This window comes from Passer domesticus, chromosome W, assembly GCF_036417665.1.
Source record: "Passer domesticus isolate bPasDom1 chromosome W, bPasDom1.hap1, whole genome shotgun sequence".
NCBI classification, from domain to species: Eukaryota; Metazoa; Chordata; class Aves; order Passeriformes; family Passeridae; genus Passer; species Passer domesticus.
The window spans coordinates 35,379,262-35,398,443 of record NC_087511.1 but is presented as its reverse complement, the minus strand read 5'-3'; positions in this window follow the sequence as shown (position 1 = coordinate 35,398,443).

Below are 19,182 nucleotides of genomic sequence, written 5' to 3'. Positions count from 1 at the left end.
TTCCCCAGAGAAACAAAACTCACCAGGCCAGGTTCCTGATGTCAGTTTGCAGGAGGCACGTGGCACTGTCAAACCAGCCACAGTTGCCTGCGGTGGTACCTTCGGCCCGGGAGGCATCCTGATCGGTGCGGAATTTCAGCAGGCAGCCGGCCACTCCGGGCCACCGGGCCCTGGACACGAACGATGGCCTTTCCCCTGAGAAACAAAACGCCCCAGGCCAGGTTCCTGCTGTCAGTTTGCAGGAGGCACTTGGCACTGTCAATCCAGCAACAGTAGCCTGTGGGGGCACTTTCGGTTTGGGAGGCATCCGGATCGGTGCGGAATTTCAGAAGGTAGCCCGCCACTCCGGGCCACCGGGCCCTGGACACGAACGATGGCCTTTCCCCTGAGAAACAAAACGCCCCAGGCCAGGTTCCTGCTGTCAGTTTGCAGGCGGCACATGGCACTGTCAAACCAGCCGCAGATGCCTGTCGTGGTACCTTCAGTCCGGGAGGCATCCTGATGGGTGCGGAATTTCAGCAGGCAGCCGGCCACTCCAGGCCATCAGGTCCTGGACACGAATGATGGCCTTTCCCCTGAGAAACAAAACTCACCAGGCCAGGTTCCTGATGTCAGTTTGCTGGAGGCACTTGGCACTGTCAAACCAGCCACAGTTGCCTGTGGGGGCACCTTGCATCTAGGACGTATCCTGATCCGGGCGGAATTTCAGCAGGCAGCCAGCCACTCCGGGCCACCGGGCCCTGGCTAGGAACCATCCCCTTTCCCCAGAGAAACAAAACTCACCAGGCCAGGTTCCTGATGTCACTTTGCTGGAGGCACTTGGCACTGTCAAACCAGCCACAGTTGCCTGTGGGGGCACCTTGCATCTGGGAGGTATCCTGATCGGTGCGGAATTTCAGCAGGCAGCCGGCCACTCCGAGCCACCGGGCCCTGGACATGAACGATGGCCTTTCCCCTGAGAAAGAAAACTCACCAGGCCAGGTCCCTGATGTCAGTTTGCAGGAGGCACTTGGCACTGTCAAACCAGCCACATTTGCCTGTGGGGGCACATTCGGTCCGGGAGCCATCCTGATCGGTGCGGAATTTCGGCATGCAGCCGGCCACTCCGGGCCACCGGGCCCTGGACACGAACGATGGCCTTTCCCCAGAGAAACAAAACTCACCAGCCCAGGTTACTAATGTCAGTTTGCAGGAGGCACTTGGCACTGTCAAACCAGCCACAGTTGCCTGTGGGGGCACCTTGCATCTAGGACGTATCCTGATCCGTGCGGAATTTCAGCAGGCAGCCGGCCACTCCGGGGCACCGGGCCCTTGGCATGAACCATGGCCTTTCCCCAGAGAAACAAAACTCACCAGGCCAGGTTCCTGATGTCAGTTGGCAGGAGGGACTTGGCACGGTCAAACCAGCCACAGTTGCCTGTGGGGGCACCTTGCATGTAGGTGGTATCCTGATCCGTACGGAATTTCAGCAGGCAGCCGCCCACTCCGGGCCGCCGGGCCCTGGCTCTGAAACATGGCCTTTCCCTTAGAAACAAAAGTCACCAGGCCAGGTTCCTGCTGTCCGTTTGCAGGCGGCACTTGGCACTGTCAAACCAGCCACAGTTGCCTGTCGTGGTTCCTTCAGTCCGGGAGGCATCCTGATCGGTGCGGAATTTCAGCAGGCAGCCGGCCACTCCAGGCCATCGGGCCCTGGACTTGAACGATGGCCTTTCCCCTGAGAAAGAAAACTCACCAGGCCAGGTTCCTCATGTCTGTTTGCAGGAGGCACTTGGCACTGTCAAACCAGCCACAGTTGCCTGTGGGGGCACCTTGCATGTAGGAGGTATCCTGATCCGTACGGAATTTCAGCAGGCAGCCGCCCACTCCGGGCCACCGGGCCTTTCCCCTGAGGAACCATGGCCTTTCCCTTAGAAACAAAAGTCACCAGGCGAGGTTCCTGCTGTCACTTTGCAGGCGGCACTTGGCACTGTCAAACTAGCCACAGTTGCCTGTAGTGGTACCTTCGCTCTGGGAGGCATCCTGATCGGTGCGGAATTTCAGCAGGCAGCCGGCCACTCCAGGCCATCGGGCCCTGTACACGAACGATGGCCTTTCCCCAGAGAAACAAAACTCACCAGGCCAGGTTCCTGATGTCAGTTTGCAGGAGGCACTTGGCACTGTCAAACCAGCCACAGTTGCCTGTGGGGGCACCTTTCATCTGGGAGGTATCCTGATCCGTGCGGAATTTCAGCAGGCAGCCGGCCACTCCAGGCCACCGGGCCCTGGCTATGAAACACCGCCTTTCCCCAGAGAAACAAAGGTCACCAGGCCAGGTTCCTGCTGTCAGTTTGCAGGAGGCACTTGGCACTGTCAATCCAGCAACAGTAGCCTGTGGGGGCACATTCGGTCCGGGAGGCATCCTGATCGGTGCGGAATTTCAGAAGGCAGCCGGCCACTCGGGGCCACCCGGCCCTGGACATGAACGATGGCCTTTCCCCAGAGAAACAAAACTCACCAGGCCAGGTTCCTGATGTCAGTTTGCAGGAGGCACGTGGCACTGTCAAACCAGCCACAGTTGCCTGCGGTGGTACCTTCGGCCCGGGAGGCATCCTGATCGGTGCGGAATTTCAGCAGGCAGCCGGCCACTCCGGGCCACCGGGCCCTGGACACGAACGATGGCCTTTCCCCTGAGAAACAAAACGCCCCAGGCCAGGTTCCTGCTGTCAGTTTGCAGGAGGCACTTGGCACTGTCAATCCAGCAACAGTAGCCTGTGGGGGCACTTTCGGTTTGGGAGGCATCCGGATCGGTGCGGAATTTCAGAAGGTAGCCCGCCACTCCGGGCCACCGGGCCCTGGACACGAACGATGGCCTTTCCCCTGAGAAACAAAACGCCCCAGGCCAGGTTCCTGCTGTCAGTTTGCAGGCGGCACATGGCACTGTCAAACCAGCCGCAGATGCCTGTCGTGGTACCTTCAGTCCGGGAGGCATCCTGATGGGTGCGGAATTTCAGCAGGCAGCCGGCCACTCCAGGCCATCAGGTCCTGGACACGAATGATGGCCTTTCCCCTGAGAAACAAAACTCACCAGGCCAGGTTCCTGATGTCAGTTTGCTGGAGGCACTTGGCACTGTCAAACCAGCCACAGTTGCCTGTGGGGGCACCTTGCATCTAGGACGTATCCTGATCCGGGCGGAATTTCAGCAGGCAGCCAGCCACTCCGGGCCACCGGGCCCTGGCTAGGAACCATCCCCTTTCCCCAGAGAAACAAAACTCACCAGGCCAGGTTCCTGATGTCACTTTGCTGGAGGCACTTGGCACTGTCAAACCAGCCACAGTTGCCTGTGGGGGCACCTTGCATCTGGGAGGTATCCTGATCGGTGCGGAATTTCAGCAGGCAGCCGGCCACTCCGAGCCACCGGGCCCTGGACATGAACGATGGCCTTTCCCCTGAGAAAGAAAACTCACCAGGCCAGGTCCCTGATGTCAGTTTGCAGGAGGCACTTGGCACTGTCAAACCAGCCACATTTGCCTGTGGGGGCACATTCGGTCCGGGAGCCATCCTGATCGGTGCGGAATTTCGGCATGCAGCCGGCCACTCCGGGCCACCGGGCCCTGGACACGAACGATGGCCTTTCCCCAGAGAAACAAAACTCAGCAGCCCAGGTTACTAATGTCAGTTTGCAGGAGGCACTTGGCACTGTCAAACCAGCCACAGTTGCCTGTGGGGGCACCTTGCATCTAGGACGTATCCTGATCCGTGCGGAATTTCAGCAGGCAGCCGGCCACTCCGGGGCACCGGGCCCTTGGCATGAACCATGGCCTTTCCCCAGAGAAACAAAACTCACCAGGCCAGGTTCCTGATGTCAGTTGGCAGGAGGGACTTGGCACGGTCAAACCAGCCACAGTTGCCTGTGGGGGCACCTTGCATGTAGGTGGTATCCTGATCCGTACGGAATTTCAGCAGGCAGCCGCCCACTCCGGGCCGCCGGGCCCTGGCTCTGAAACATGGCCTTTCCCTTAGAAACAAAAGTCACCAGGCCAGGTTCCTGCTGTCAGTTTGCAGGCGGCACTTGGCACTGTCAAACCAGCCACAGTTGCCTGTCGTGGTTCCTTCAGTCCGGGAGGCATCCTGATCGGTGCGGAATTTCAGCACGCAGCCGGCCACTCTGGGCCATCGGGCCCTGGACACGAACGATGGCCTTTCCCCTGAGAAACAAAACTCAGCAGGCCAGGTTCCTGATGTCAGTTTGCTGGACGCACTTGGCACTGTCAAACCAGCCACAGTTGCCTGTGGGGGCACCTTGCATCTGGGATGTATCCTAATCGGTGCGGAATTTCAGCAGGCAGCCGGCCACTCCGGGCCACCGGGCCCTGGACTTGAACGATGGCCTTTCCCCTGAGAAAGAAAACTCACCAAGCCAGGTTCCTGCTGTCAGTTGGCAGGCGGCACTTGGCACTGTCAAACCAGCCGCAGATGCCTGTCGTGGCACCTTCAGTCCGGGAGGCATCCAGATCCCGGCGGAATTTCAGCAGGCAGCCGGCCACTATGGGCCATCGGGCCCTGGACAAGAACCATGGCTTTTCCCCAGAGAAAAAAAACTCACCAGGCCAGGTTCCTGATGTCAGTTTGCAGGAGGCACTTGGCACTGTCAAACCAGCCACAGTTGCCTTTGGGGGCACCTTGCATCTAGGACGTATCCTGATCCGTGCGCAATTTCAGCAGGCAGCCGGCCACTCCGGGCCACCGTGCCCTGGACATGAACGATGGCCTTTCCCCTGAGAAACAAAATTCAGCAGGCCAGGTTCCTGATGTCAGTTTGCAGGAGGCACTTGGCACTGTCAAACCAGCCACAGTTGCCTGTGGGGGCACCTTGCATATAGGACGTATCCTGATCCGTGCGGAATTTCAGCAGGCAGCCGGCCACTCCGGGCCACCGGGCCCTGGACACGAACGATGGCCTTTCCCCTGAGAAACAAATTTCAGCAGGCCAGGTTCCTGATGTCAGTTTGCAGGAGGCACTTGGCACTGTCAAACCAGCCACAGTTGCCGGTGGGGGCACCTTGCATATAGGACGTATCCTGATCCGTGCGGAATTTCAGCAGGCAGCCGGCCACTCCGGGCCACCGGGCCCTGGCTAGGAAACATCCCCTTTCCCCAGAGAAACAAAACTCACCAGGCCAAGTTCCTGATGTCAGTTTGCTGGAGGCACTTGGCACTGTCAAACCAGCCACAGTTGCCTGTTGTGGTTCCTTCAGTCCGGGAGGCATCCTGATCGGTGCGGAATTTCAGCAGGCAGCCGGCCACTCCGGGCCACCTGGCCCTAAACAAGAACGATGGCCTTTCCCCTGAGAAACAAAACTCAACAGGCCAGGATCCTCATCTCAATTTGCAGGTGGCACTTGGCACTGTCAAACCAGCCACAGTTGCCTGTAGTGGTACCTTCGCTCTGAGAGGCATCCTGATCTGTGCGGAATTTAAGCAGGCAGCCGGCCACTCTGGGCCACCGGGCCCTGGCTAGGAAACATCCCCTTACCCCAGAGAAACAAAACTCACCAGGCCAGGTTCCTGATGTCAGTTTGCAGGAGGCGCTTGGCACTGTCAAACCAGCCACAGTTGCCTGTGGGGGCACCTTGCATATAGGACATATCCTGATCGGCGTGGAATTTCAGCAGGCAGCCGGCCACTCCGGGCCACCGGGCCCTGGACACGAACGATGGCCTTTCCCCTGAGAAAGAAAACTCAGCAGGCCAGGTTCCTGCTGTCAGTTTGCAGGAGGCACTTGGCACTGTCAAACCATCCACAGTTGCCTGTGGGGGCACCTTGCATCTAGGACGTATCCTGATCCGGGCGGAATTTCAGCAGGCAGCCGGCCACTCCGGGCCACCGGGCCCTAAACAAGAACGATGGCCTTTCCCCGGAGAAACAAAACTCAACAGGCCAGGATCCTCATCTCAATTTGCAGGTGGCACTTGGCACTGTCAAACCAGCCACAGTTGCCTGTAGTGGTACCTTCGCTCTGGGAGGCATCCTGATCCGTGCGGAATTTAAGCAGGTAGCCGGCCACTCTGGGCCACCGGGCCCTGGCTAGGAACCATCCCCTTTCCCCAGAGAAACAAAAGTCACCAGGCCAGGTTCCTGCTGTCAGTTTGATGGAGGCACTTGGCACTGTCAAACCAGCCACAGTTGCCTGTCGTGGTTCCTTCAGTCCGGGAGGCATCCTGATCGGTGCGGAATTTCAGCAGGCAGCCGGCCACTCCGGGCCACCGGGCTCTGGATATCAACCATGGCCTTTCCCTTAGAAACTAAAGCCACCAGGCCAGGTTCCAGATGTCAATTTGCAGGAGGCACTTGGCACTGTCAAACCAGCCACAGTTGCCTGTGGTGGTACCTTCGGTGCGGGAGGCATCCTGATCCGGGCGGAATTTCAGCAGGCAGCCGGCCACTTTGGGCCACTGGGCCCTAAACACGAACGATGGCCTTTCCCCAGAGAAACAAAGGTCACCAGGCCAGGTTCCTGATGTCAGTTTGCAGGAGGCACTTGGCACTGTCAAACCAGCCACAGTTGCCTGTGGGGGCACCTTGCATGTAGGAGGTATCCTGATCCGTATGGAATTTCAGCAGGTAGCCGCCCACTCTGGGCCGCCGGGCCCTGGCTAGGAACCATGGCCTTTCCCTTAGAAACAAAAGTCACCAGGCCAGGTTCCTGCTGTCAGTTTGCAGGCGGCACTTGGCACTGTCAAACGAGCCACTGTTGCCTGTCGTGGTTCCTTCAGTCCGGGAGGCATCCTGATCGGTGCGGAATTTCAGCAGGCAGCCGGCCACTCCAGGCCATCGGGCCCTGGACACGAACGATGGCCTTTCCCCTGAGAAACAAAACTCACCAGGCCAGGTTCCTCATGTCTGTTTGCAGGAGGCACTTGGCACTGTCAAAGCAGCCACAGTTGCCTGCGGTGGTACCTTCGGTGCGGGAGGCATCCTGATCGGTGCGGAATTTCAGCAGGCAGCCGGCCACTCCAGGCCACCGGGCCCTGGACACGAACGATGGCCTTTCCCCTGAGAAACAAAACTCACCAGGCCAGGTTCCTGATGTCTGTTTGCAGGAGGCACTTGGCACTGTCAAACCAGCCACAGTTGCCTGTGGGGGCACCTTGCATCCGGGATGTATCCTAATCGGTGCGGAATTTCAGCAGGCAGCCGGCCACTCCGGGCCACCGGGCCCTGGATATGAACGATGGCCTTTCCCCTGAGAGAGAAAACTCACCAGGCCAGGTTCCTGATGTCAGTTTGCAGGAGGCACTTGGCACTGTCAAACCAGCCACAGTTGCCTGTGGGGGCACCTTGCATCTAGGACGTATCCTGATCCGAGCGGAATTTCAGCAGGCAGCTGGCCACTCCCGGCAACCGGGCCCTGGACAAGAACCATGGCTTTTCCCCAGAGAAAGAAAACTCACCAGACCAGGTTCCTGATGTCAGTTTGCTGGAGGCACTTGGCACTGTCAAACGAGCCACAGTTGCCTGTGTGGGCACCTAGCATCTAGGACGTATCCTGATCGGTGCGCAATTTCACCAGGCAGCCGGCCACTCCAGGCCACCGGGCCCTGGACACGAACGATGGCCTTTCCCCTGAGAAACAAAACTCAGCAGGCCAGGTTCCAGATGTCAATTTGCAGGAGGCACTTGGCACTGTCAAACCAGCCACAGTTGCCTGTCGTGGTTCCTTCAGTCCGGAGGGCATCCTGATCGGTGCGGAATTTCAGCAGGCAGCCGGCCACTCCAGGCCATCGGGCCCTGGACACAAACGATGGCCTTTCCCCTGAGAAACAAAACTCACCAGGCCAGGTTCCTCACCTCGGTTTGCAGGAGGCACTTGGCACTGTCAAACCAGCCACAGTTGCCTGTGGTGGTACCTTCGGTGCGGGAGGCATCCTGATCCGGGCGGAATTTCAGCAGGCAGCCGGCCACTTTGGGCCACTGGGCCCTAAACACGAACGATGGCCTTTCCCCAGAGAAACAAAGGTCACCAGGCCAGGTTCCTGATGTCAGTTTGCAGGAGGCACTTGGCACTGTCAAACCAGCCACAGTTGCCTGTGGGGGCACCTTGCATTTAGGAGGTATCCTGATCCGTATGGAATTTCAGCAGGTAGCCGCCCACTCTGGGCCGCCGGGCCCTGGCTAGGAACCATGGCCTTTCCCTTAGAAACAAAAGTCACCAGGCCAGGTTCCTGCTGTCAGTTTGCAGGCGGCACTTGGCACTGTCAAACGAGCCACTGTTGCCTGTCGTGGTTCCTTCAGCCCAGAGGGCATCCTGATCGGTGCGGAATTTCAGCAGGCAGCCGGCCACTCCAGGCCATCGGGCCCTGGACACGAACGATGGCCTTTCCCCTGAGAAACAAAACTCACCAGGCCAGGTTCCTCATGTCTGTTTGCAGGAGGCACTTGGCACTGTCAAAGCAGCCACAGTTGCCTGCGGTGGTACCTTCGGTGCGGGAGGCATCCTGATCGGTGCGGAATTTCAGCAGGCAGCCGGCCACTCCGGGCCACCGGGCCCTGGACTCGAACGATGGCCTTTCCCCTGAGAAACAAAACTCACCAGGCCAGGTTCCTGATGTCAGTTTGCAGGAGGCACTTGGCACTGTCAAACCAGCCACAGTTGCCTGTGGGGGCACCTTGCATCCGGGATGTATCCTAATCGGTGCGGAATTTCAGCAGGCAGCAGGCCACTCCGGGCCACCGGGCCCTGGATATGAACGATGGCCTTTCCCCTGAGAGAGAAAACTCACCAGGCCAGGTTCCTGATGTCAGTTTGCAGGAGGCACTTGGCACTGTCAAACCAGCCACAGTTGCCTGTGGGGGCACCTTGCATCTAGGACGTATCCTGATCCGAGCGGAATTTCAGCAGGCAGCTGGCCACTCCCGGCAACCGGGCCCTGGACAAGAACCATGGCTTTTCCCCAGAGAAAGAAAACTCACCAGACCAGGTTCCTGGTGTCAGTTTGCTGGAGGCACTTGGCACTGTCAAACCAGCCACAGTTGCCTGTGGGGGCACCTAGCATCTAGGACGTATCCTGATCGGTGCGCAATTTCAGCAGGCAGCCGGCCACTCCAGGCCACCGGGCCCTGGACACGAACGATGGCCTTTCCCCTGAGAAACAAAACTCAGCAGGCCAGGTTCCAGATGTCAATTTGCAGGAGGCACTTGGCACTGTCAAACCAGCCACAGTTGCCTGTCGTGGTTCCTTCAGTCCGGAGGGCATCCTGATCGGTGCGGAATTTCAGCAGGCAGCCGGCCACTCCAGGCCATCGGGCCCTGGACACAAACGATGGCCTTTCCCCTGAGAAACAAAACTCACCAGGCCAGGTTCCTCACCTCTGTTTGCAGGAGGCACTTGGCACTGTCAAACCAGCCACAGTTGCCTGTGGTGGTACCTTCGGTGCGGGAGGCATCCTGATCCGGGCGGAATTTCAGCAGGCAGCCGGCCACTTTGGGCCACTGGGCCCTAAACACGAACGATGGCCTTTCCCCAGAGAAACAAAGGTCACCAGGCCAGGTTCCTGATGTCAGTTTGCAGGAGGCACTTGGCACTGTCAAACCAGCCACAGTTGCCTGTGGGGGCACCTTGCATGTAGGAGGTATCCTGATCCGTATGGAATTTCAGCAGGTAGCCGCCCACTCTGGGCCGCCGGGCCCTGGCTAGGAACCATGGCCTTTCCCTTAGAAACAAAAGTCACCAGGCCAGGTTCCTGCTGTCAGTTTGCAGGCGGCACTTGGCACTGTCAAACGAGCCACTGTTGCCTGTCGTGGTTCCTTCAGTCCGGGAGGCATCCTGATCGGTGCGGAATTTCAGCAGGCAGCCGGCCACTCCAGGCCACCGGGCCCTGGACACGAACGATGGCCTTTCCCCTGAGAAACAAAACTCACCAGGCCAGGTTCCTGATGTCTGTTTGCAGGAGGCACTTGGCACTGTCAAACCAGCCACAGTTGCCTGTGGGGGCACCTTGCATCCGGGATGTATCCTAATCGGTGCGGAATTTCAGCAGGCAGCCGGCCACTCCGGGCCACCGGGCCCTGGATATGAACGATGGCCTTTCCCCTGAGAGAGAAAACTCACCAGGCCAGGTTCCTGATGTCAGTTTGCAGGAGGCACTTGGCACTGTCAAACCAGCCACAGTTGCCTGTGGGGGCACCTTGCATCTAGGACGTATCCTGATCCGAGCGGAATTTCAGCAGGCAGCTGGCCACTCCCGGCATCCGGGCCCTGGACAAGAACCATGGCTTTTCCCCAGAGAAAGAAAACTCACCAGACCAGGTTCCTGATGTCAGTTTGCTGGAGGCACTTGGCACTGTCAAACGAGCCACAGTTGCCTGTGGGGGCACCTAGCATCTAGGACGTATCCTGATCGGTGCGCAATTTCAGCAGGCAGTCGTCCACTCCGGGCCACCGGGCCCTGGCTAGGAACCATCCCCTTTCCCCAGAGAAACAAAAGTCACCAGGCCAGGTTCCTGCTGTCAGTTTGCAGGCGGCACTTGGCACTGTCAAACCAGCCACAGTTGCCTGTCGTGGTTCCTTCAGCCCAGAGGGCATCCTGATCGGTGCGGAATTTCAGCAGGCAGCCGGCCACTCCAGGCCATCGGGCCCTGGACACGAACGATGGCCTTTCCCCTGAGAAACAAAACTCACCAGGCCAGGTTCCTCATCTCTGTTTGCAGGAGGCACTTGGCACTGTCAAACCAGCCAAATCAGCCTGTGGGGGCACCTTGCATCTGGGCGGCATCCTGACCCGTGCGGAATTTCAGCAGGCAGCCGGCCACTCCAGGCCACCGGGCCCTGGATATCAACCGTGGCCTTTCCCTTAGAAACAAAAGTAACCAGGCCAGGTTCCTGCTGTCAGTTTGCAGGCGGCACTTGGCGCTGTCAAACCAGCCGCAGATGCCTGTCGTGGCACCTTCAGTACGGGAGGCATCCAGATCCAGGCGGAATTTCAGCAGGCAGGTGGCCACTCCGGGCCATCGGGCCCTGGACAAGAACCATGGCTTTTCCCCAGAGAAACAAAACTTACCAGGCCAGGTTCCTGATGTCAGTTTGCTGGAGGCACTTGGCACTGTCAAACCAGCCACAGTTGCCTGTGGGGGCACCTTGCATCTAGGACATATCCTGATCCGTGCGCAATTTCAGCAGGCAGCCGGCCACTCCGGGCCACCGGGCCCTGGATCTAAACCATGGCGTTTCCCTTAGAAACTAAAGTCACCAGGCCAGGTTCCTGATGTCAATTTGCAGGAGGCACTTGGCGCTGTCAAACCAGCCACAGTTGCCTGTGGTGGTACCTTCGGTCCGGGAGGGATCCTGATTGGTGTGGAATTTCAGCAGGCAGCCGGCCACTCCTGGCCACCGGGCCCTGGACATGAACGATGGCCTTTCCCCTGAGAAAGAAAACTCACCAGGCCAGGTTCCAGATGTCAATTTGCAGGAGGCACTTGGCACTGTCAAACCAGCCACAGTTGCCTGTCGTGGTTCCTTCACTCCGGGGGGCATCCTGATCGGTGCGGAATTTCAGCAGGCAGCCGGCCACTCCTGGCCACCGGGCCCTGGACATGAACGATGGCCTTTCCCCTGAGAAAGAAAACTCACCAGGCCAGGTTCCAGATGTCAATTTGCAGGAGGCACTTGGCACTGTCAAACCAGCCACAGTTGCCTGTCGTGGTTCCTTCACTCCGGGGGGCATCCTGATCGGTGCGGAATTTCAGCAGTCAGCCGGCCACTCCGGGCCACCGGGCCCTGGATCTAAACCATGGCCTTTCCGTTAGAAACAAAAGTAGCCAGGCCAGGTTCCTGCTGTCAGTTTGCAGGCGGCACTTGGCACTGTCAAACCAGCCGCAGATGCCTGTCGTGGCACCTTCAGTCCGGGAGGCATCCTGATCCAGGCGGAATTTCAGCAGGCAGCCGGCCACTCCGGGCCATCGGGCCCTGGACAAGAACCATGGCTTTTCCCCTGAGAAACAAAACTCACCAGGCCAGGTTCCTGATGTCAGTTTGCTGGAGGCACTTGGCACTGTCAAACCAGCCACAGTTGCCTGTGGGGGCACCTTGCATCTAGGACGTATCCTGATCCGTGCGCAATTTCAGCAGGCAGCCGGCCACTCCGGGCCACCGGGCCCTGGATCTAAACCATGGCCTTTCCCTTAGAAACTAAAGTCACCAGGCCAGGTTCCTGATGTCAATTTGCAGGAGGCACTTGGCGCTGTCAAACCAGCCACAGTTGCCTGTGGTGGTACCTTCGGTCCGGGAGGGATCCTGATCGGTGTGGAATTTCCGCAGGCAGCCGGCCACTCCGGGCCACCGGGCCCTGGACACGAACGATGGCCTTTCCCCTGAGAAACAAAACTCACCAGGCCAGGTTCCTGATGTCAGTTTGCAGGAGGCACTTGGCACTGTCAAACCAGCCACAGTTGCCTGTGGGGGCACCTTGCATCTAGGACGTATCCTGATCCGAGCGGAATTTCAGCAGGCAGCCGGCCACTCCAGGCCACCGGGCCCTGGACACGAACGATGGCCTTTCCCCTGAGAAACAAAACTCAGCAGGCCAGGTTCCTGATGTCTGTTTGCAGGAGGCACTTGGCACTGTCAAACCAGCCACAATTGCCTGTCGTGGTTCCTTCAGTCCGGAGGGCATCCTGATCGGTGCGGAATTTCAGCAGGCAGCCGGCCACTCCAGGCCATCGGGCCCTGGACACAAACGATGGCCTTTCCCCTGAGAAACAAAACTCACCAGGCCAGGTTCCTCACCTCTGTTTGCAGGAGGCACTTGGCACTGTCAAACCAGCCACAGTTGCCTGTGGTGGTACCTTCGGTGCGGGAGGCATCCTGATCCGGGCGGAATTTCAGCAGGCAGCCGGCCACTTTGGGCCACTGGGCCCTAAACACGAACGATGGCCTTTCCCCAGAGAAACAAAGGTCACCAGGCCAGGTTCCTGATGTCAGTTTGCAGGAGGCACTTGGCACTGTCAAACCAGCCACAGTTGCCTGTGGGGGCACCTTGCATGTAGGAGGTATCCTGATCCGTATGGAATTTCAGCAGGTAGCCGCCCACTCTGGGCCGCCGGGCCCTGGCTAGGAACCATGGCCTTTCCCTTAGAAACAAAAGTCACCAGGCCAGGTTCCTGCTGTCAGTTTGCAGGCGGCACTTGGCACTGTCAAACGAGCCACTGTTGCCTGTCGTGGTTCCTTCAGTCCGGGAGGCATCCTGATCGGTGCGGAATTTCAGCAGGCAGCCGGCCACTCCAGGCCATCGGGCCCTGGATCTAAACCATGGCCTTTCCCCTGAGAAACAAAACTCACCAGGCCAGGTTCCTCATGTCTGTTTGCAGGAGGCACTTGGCACTGTCAAAGCAGCCACAGTTGCCTGCGGTGGAACCTTCAGTCCGGGAGGCATCCTGATCGGTGCGGAATTTCAGCAGGCAGCCGGCCACTCCAGGCCACCGGGCCCTGGACACGAACGATGGCCTTTCCCCTGAGAAACAAAACTCACCAGGCCAGGTTCCTGATGTCTGTTTGCAGGAGGCACTTGGCACTGTCAAACCAGCCACAGTTGCCTGTGGGGGCACCTTGCATCCGGGATGTATCCTAATCGGTGCGGAATTTCAGCAGGCAGCCGGCCACTCCGGGCCACCGGGCCCTGGATATGAACGATGGCCTTTCCCCTGAGAGAGAAAACTCACCAGGCCAGGTTCCTGATGTCAGTTTGCAGGAGGCACTTGGCACTGTCAAACCAGCCACAGTTGCCTGTGGGGGCACCTTGCATCTAGGACGTATCCTGATCCGAGCGGAATTTCAGCAGGCAGCTGGCCACTCCCGGCATCCGGGCCCTGGACAAGAACCATGGCTTTTCCCCAGAGAAAGAAAACTCACCAGACCAGGTTCCTGATGTCAGTTTGCTGGAGGCACTTGGCACTGTCAAACGAGCCACAGTTGCCTGTGGGGGCACCTAGCATCTAGGACGTATCCTGATCGGCGCGCAATTTCAGCAGGCAGTCGTCCACTCCGGGCCACCGGGCCCTGGCTAGGAACCATCCCCTTTCCCCAGAGAAACAAAAGTCACCAGGCCAGGTTCCTGCTGTCAGTTTGCAGGCGGCACTTGGCACTGTCAAAGCAGCCACAGTTGCCTGCGGTGGAACCTTCAGTCCGGGAGGCATCCTGATCGGTGCGGAATTTCAGCAGGCAGCCGGCCACTCCAGGCCACCGGGCCCTGGACACGAACGATGGCCTTTCCCCTGAGAAACAAAACTCACCAGGCCAGGTTCCTGATGTCTGTTTGCAGGAGGCACTTGGCACTGTCAAACCAGCCACAGTTGCCTGTGGGGGCACCTTGCATCTAGGACGTATCCTGATCCGTGCGCAATTTCAGCAGGCAGCCGGCCACTCCGGGCCACCGGGCCCTGGATCTAAACCATGGCGTTTCCCTTAGAAACTAAAGTCACCAGGCCAGGTTCCTGATGTCAATTTGCAGGAGGCACTTGGCGCTGTCAAACCAGCCACAGTTGCCTGTGGTGGTACCTTCGGTCCGGGAGGGATCCTGATTGGTGTGGAATTTCAGCAGGCAGCCGGCCACTCCTGGCCACCGGGCCCTGGACATGAACGATGGCCTTTCCCCTGAGAAAGAAAACTCACCAGGCCAGGTTCCAGATGTCAATTTGCAGGAGGCACTTGGCACTGTCAAACCAGCCACAGTTGCCTGTCGTGGTTCCTTCACTCCGGGGGGCATCCTGATCGGTGCGGAATTTCAGCAGGCAGCCGGCCACTCCTGGCCATCGGGCCCTGGACACGAACGATGGCCTTTCCCCTGAGAAACAAAACTCACCAGGCCAGGTTCCTCATCTCTGTTTGCAGGAGGCACTTGGCACTGTCAAACCAGCCGCAGTTGCCTGTGGGGGCACCTTGCATCTGGGAGGTATCCTGATTGGTGCGGAATTTCAGCAGGCAGCCGGCCAATCCAGGCCACCGGGCCCTGGACTTGAACGATGGCCTTTCCCCAGAGAAACAAAACTCAACAGGGCAGGTTCCTCATGTCAGTTTGCAGGAGGCACTTGGCACTGTCAAACCAGCCACATCAGCCTGTGGGGGCACCTTGCATCTGGTCGGCATGCTGACCCGTGCGGAATTTCAGCAGGCAGCCGGCCACTCCGGGCCACCGGGCCCTGGATCTAAACCATGGCCTTTCCGTTAGAAACAAAAGTAACCAGGCCAGGTTCCTGCTGTCAGTTTGCAGGCGGCACTTGGCACTGTCAAACCAGCCGCAGATGCCTGTCGTGGCACCTTCAGTCCGGGAGGCATCCTGATCCAGGCGGAATTTCAGCAGGCAGCCGGCCACTCCGGGCCATCGGGCCCTGGACAAGAACCATGGCTTTTCCCCAGAGAAACAAAACTCACCAGGCCAGGTTCCTGATGTCAGTTTGCTGGAGGCACTTGGCACTGTCAAACCAGCCACAGTTGCCTGTGGGGGCACCTTGCATCTAGGACGTATCCTGATCCGTGCGCAATTTCAGCAGGCAGCCGGCCACTCCGGGCCACCGGGCCCTGGATCTAAACCATGGCCTTTCCCTTAGAAACTAAAGTCACCAGGCCAGGTTCCTGATGTCAATTTGCAGGAGGCACTTGGCGCTGTCAAACCAGCCACAGTTGCCTGTGGTGGTACCTTCGGTCCGGGAGGGATCCTGATCGGTGTGGAATTTCCGCAGGCAGCCGGCCACTCCGGGCCACCGGGCCCTGGACACGAACGATGGCCTTTCCCCTGAGAAACAAAACTCACCAGGCCAGGTTCCTGATGTCAGTTTGCAGGAGGCACTTGGCACTGTCAAACCAGCCACAGTTGCCTGTGGGGGCACCTTGCGTATAGGTCGTATCCTGATCCGTGCGGAATTTCAGCAGGCAGCCGGCCAGACCGGGCCACCGGGCCCTGGCTAGGAACCATCCCCTATCCCCAGAGAAACAAAACTCACCAGGCCAGGTTCCTGATGTCAGTTTGCTGGAGGCACTTGGCACTGTCAAACCAGCCACAGTTGCCTGTTGTGGTTCCTTCAGTATGGGAGGCATCCTGATCGGTGCGGAATTTCAGCAGGCAGCCGGCCACTCCGGGCCACCGGGCCCTAAACAAGAACGATGGCCTTTCCCCTGAGAAAGAAAACTCACCAGGCCAGGTTCCTGATGTCTGTTTGCAGGAGGCACGTGGCACTGTCAAACCAGCCACAGTTGCCTGTAGTGGTACCTTCGCTCTGGGAGGCATCCTGATCCGTGCGGAATTTCAGCAGGCAGCCGGCCACTCCGTGCCACCGGGTCCTGGCTAGGAAACATCCCCTTACCCCAGAGAAACAAAACTCACCAGGCCAGGTTCCTGATGTCAGTTTGCAGGAGGCACTTGGCACTGTCAAACCAGCCACAGTTGCCTGTGGGGGCACCTTGCATCTGGGACATATCCTGATCTGTGTGGAATTTCAGCAGGCAGCCGGCCACTCGGGGCCACCCGGCCCTGGACATGAACCATGGCCTTTCCCCAGAGAAACAAAACTCACCAGGCCAGGTTGCTGATGTCAGTTTGCAGGAGGCACGTGGCACTGTCAAACCAGCCACAGTTGCCTGTGGTGGCACCTTCGGCCCGGGAGGCATCCTGATCGGTGCGGAATTTCAGCAGGCAGCCGGCCACTCCGGGCCATCGGGCCCTGTACACGAACGATGGCCTTTCCCCTGAGAAACAAAACTCAACAGGCCAGGTTCCTGCTGTCAGTTTGCAGGCGGCACTTGGCACTGTCAAACCAGCCGCAGATGCCTGTCGTGGTACCTTCAGTCCATTAGGCATCCTGATTGGTGCGGAATTTCAGCAGGCAGCCGGCCACTCCGGGCCACCGGGCCCTTGACACGAACGATGGCCTTTCCCCAGAGAAACAAAAGTCACCAGGCCAGGTTCCTGATGTCAGTTTGCAGGAGGCACTTGGCACTGTCAAACCAGCCACAGTTGCCTGGGGGGGCACCTTGCATGTAGGAGGTATCCTGATCCGTATGGAATTTCAGCAGGTAGCCGCCCACTCCGGGCCGCCGGGCCCTGGCTAGGAACCATGGCCTTTCCCTTAGAAACAAAAGTCACCAGGCCAGGTTCCTGCTGTCAGTTTGCAGGCGGCACTTGGCACTGTCAAACCAGCCACAGTTGCCTGCGGTGGAACCTTCGGTCCGGGAGGCATCCTGATCGGTGCGGAATTTCAGCAGGCAGCCGGCCACTCCAGGCCACCGGGCCCTGGACACGAACAATGGCCTTTCCCCTGAGAAACAAAACGCACCAGGCCAGGTTCCTGATGTCTGTTTGCAGGAGGCACGTGGCACTGTCAAACCAGCCACAGTTGCCTGTGGGGGCACCTTGCATCTAGGACGTATCCTGATCTGAGCGGTATTTCAGCAGGCAGCTGGCCACTCCCGGCCACTGGGCCCTGGACACGAACGATGGCCTTTCCACAGAGAAACAAAAGTCACCAGGCCAGGTTCCTGATGTCTGTTTGCAGGAGGCACTTGGCACTGTCAAACCAGCCACAGTTGCCTGTGGGGGCACCTTGCCTATAGGACGTATCCTGATCCGTGCGGAATTTCAGCAGGCAGCCGGCCACTCCGGGCCACCGGGCCCTGGATATCAACCATGGCCTTTCCCTTAGAAACTAAAGCCACCAGGCCAGGTTCCAGATGTCAATTTGCAGGAGGCACTTGGCACTGTCAAACCAGCCACAGTTGCCTGTGGTGGTACCTTCGGTGCGGGAGGCATCCTGATCCGGGCGGAATTTCAGCAGGCAGCCGGCCACTCCGGGCCACCGGGCCCTAAACACGAACGATGGCCTTTCCCCAGAGAAACAAAAGTCACCAGGCCAGGTTCCTGATGTCAGTTTGCAGGAGGCACTTGGCACTGTCAAACCAGCCACAGTTGCCTGGGGGGGCACCTTGCATGTAGGAGGTATCCTGATCCGTATGGAATTTCAGCAGGTAGCCGCCCACTCCGGGCCGCCGGGCCCTGGCTAGGAACCATGGCCTTTCCCTTAGAAACAAAAGTCACCAGGCCAGGTTCCTGCTGTCAGTTTGCAGGCGGCACTTGGCACTGTCAAACCAGCCACAGTTGGCGGCGGTGGTACTTTCGGTCCGGGAGGCATCCTGATCGGTGCGGAATTTCAGCAGGCAGCCGGCCACTCCGGGCCACCGGGCCGTGGACATGAACGATGGCCTTTCCCCTGAGAGAGAAAACTCACCAGGTCAGGTTCCTGATGTCTGTTTGCAGGATGCACTTGGCACTGTCAAACCAGCCACATTTGCCTGTGGGGGCACCTTGCATCTAGGACGTATCCTGATCCGAGCGGAATTTCAGCAGGCAGCTGGCCACTCCCGGCCACCGGGCCCTGGACACGAACGATGGCCTTTCCCCTGAGAAACAAAACTCACCAGGCCAGGTTCCTGATGTCAGTTTGCAGGAGGCACTTGGCACTGTCAAACCAGCCACAGTTGCCTGTGGGGGCACCTTGCGTATAGGTCGTATCCTGATCCGTGCGGAATTTCAGCAGGCAGCCGGCCAGACCGGGCCACCGGGCCCTGGCTAGGAACCATCCCCTATCCCCAGAGAAACAAAACTCACCAGGCCAGGTTCCTGATGTCAGTTTGCTGGAGGCACTTGGCACTGTCAAACCAGCCACAGTTGCCTGTCGTGGTTCCTTCAGTATGGGAGGCATCCTGATCGGTGCGGAATTTCAGCAGGCAGCCGGCCACTCCGGGCCACCGGGCCCTAAACAAGAACGATGGCCTTTCCCTTAGAAACAAAACTCACCAGGCCAGGTTCCTGATGTCTGTTTGCAGGAGGCACGTGGCACTGTCAAACCAGCCACAGTTGCCTGTAGTGGTACCTTCGCTCTGGGAGGCATCCTGATCCGTGCGGAATTTCAGCAGGCAGCCGGCCACTCCGTGCCACCGGGTCCTGGCTAGGAAACATCCCCTTACCCCAGAGAAACAAAACTCACCAGGCCAGGTTCCTGATGTCAGTTTGCAGGAGGCACTTGGCACTGTCAAACCAGCCACAGTTGCCTGTGGGGGCACCTTGCATCTGGGACATATCCTGATCTGTGTGGAATTTCAGCAGGCAGCCGGCCACTCGGGGCCACCCGGCCCTGGACATGAACCATGGCCTTTCCCCAG